This window comes from Octopus bimaculoides, chromosome 5, assembly GCF_001194135.2.
Source record: "Octopus bimaculoides isolate UCB-OBI-ISO-001 chromosome 5, ASM119413v2, whole genome shotgun sequence".
Taxonomy (NCBI): Eukaryota; Metazoa; Mollusca; class Cephalopoda; order Octopoda; family Octopodidae; genus Octopus; species Octopus bimaculoides.
In genome coordinates, this window is record NC_068985.1 from 78,424,988 (window position 1) to 78,426,554 (window position 1,567).

The 1,567-nt window shown below is 40.4% G+C and overlaps 1 protein-coding gene across 4 annotated transcripts in view; it reads right to left on the minus strand.

The window, feature by feature from the left end:
• Positions 1 to 1,567, minus strand: part of LOC106869251 (opioid growth factor receptor) — a 48,332-nt gene that overhangs the window by 29,620 nt on the left and 17,145 nt on the right. For 2 of the 4 annotated variants that reach the window (XR_008264125.1, XR_008264123.1), the window contains exon 2: positions 776 to 837. The exons of 1 other annotated variant lie outside the window; for it this stretch is intronic. The gene's annotated coding sequence lies outside the window, so the exon portion shown is untranslated. Of the gene's footprint in view, positions 1 to 775; positions 838 to 886; positions 1,210 to 1,567 lie in introns of those variants that run through there. One more of the 4 variants, XR_008264126.1, reaches the window with a different exon arrangement.

The following is a 1,567-nucleotide window of genomic DNA, read 5'->3' on the forward strand; positions in this document are numbered from 1 at the left end:
ATATATATACATAGTAGCTTTCTCTCCGTAACTTACAAAGCTTTTCTGCTTTGTTTACAAATATTATATGTAGCATTAGATAGTCTAAGTATATATTCATTAAATTTGACTGAAATTGATGGGTGAGCATTTGGCCCAATCCGATGCCCAAGGAGCTATGTTAGCTTTGATTTATGAGTTCGATTATTACACAGGTGTGTGTGTGTGTGTGCAGTGTCCCGGGAACAAAATTTGCTGAGGAGAATCGGAAACTAATACTACGAGGCATTTTATTCACACCTTAACGACTCTTCCAATTCGCCCTCTTGATCTCTAGATAAATATAGCAAATATGGTGAGCAAGACACCTGTTCCCCTCCCTCTATCATACTTTCTTATTCTTCCAGTCTATATCCCACTCTTATCTTACAGGTACTTGGCGACCTCACCAGTGCTGGTGCCATGTAAAAAGCACCCAGTATACTCTGTTCATTGGCTGGTATTAAGAAGAGCATCCAACTGTAGAAACCATGCCAAAGCAGACATAGAACCTGGTGGAGCCTCTCTGGCTCGTCTGTGCTAGCCAAACAGTCCAACCCATGCCAGCATGGATAAAGGGACGTTAATTGATGATGATGATGATGATGATGATGATGATGATGATGATGATTTGAAATCAAAGTGTTCGAAGCATTGCGTTTAGAACACAAATGAGTGTATGTTAGCATAGAATGGAAATGTTCAAACTACTAAAAACAACAACAAGGTAATCAGTTTTATGGTTTATATTTCATACTTTTGCTTGAGTTCATCAAAAATTTGGTCGTTGCCGTCCCATAAATGAGAGATCATTATTCACTGCAAAGTAAAATATAAAATATAATATTACATAGTGGTAAGTACTCACGAGTAAACAAGATGAACTTCAAATTAATAGTTTCTACAACCTGGTTTCGATTCCTCGGTAGTAAGCTATTTCGTTTCGCTTACATCACTAATGTAATAAAGAAGCGAATGAATGTCACACAGTCATATATTTTCTGTAAATCTGCATGTGTGTTGTTGTTTGTTCCTTCTCGAGCCATGCTTGGCTCATAAGGCCAGTTTCCCGGTTTCATTGGCGTAAAGGTTCCCCACATGGACAGGACGCCGGTCCGTCGCAGGTGAGCTGCTAGATGCAGGAGGAAAGAGTGAGAGAAAGTTGTGGCGAAAGAGTCAGCAAAAGTTCGCCATTACCTTCTATCGGAGCCGCGTGGAGATTAGGTGTTTCGCTCATAAATACACACATCACTCGGCCTGAGATTCGAACCCGCAATCCCTCGACCGCAAATCTGCATGTAAAGAATTCATATTACTGAGCTGCTATTGTCGCACATACAATGTATGCATGCATGCAGGCATGTATGTATGCATGGAGGTATGTACGTCTGTATATATGTACGTATGTACGTCTGTATGTATGCATGTGTGTCCATGTATGTATGTATATATCTGTGTATATATGTGTGTGCATGTATGTGTGTGTGCTGTGTGTGTGTGTGTGTGTGTGTTTGTGTGTGTGTGTGTGTGTGTGTGTGTGTGTGTGTGT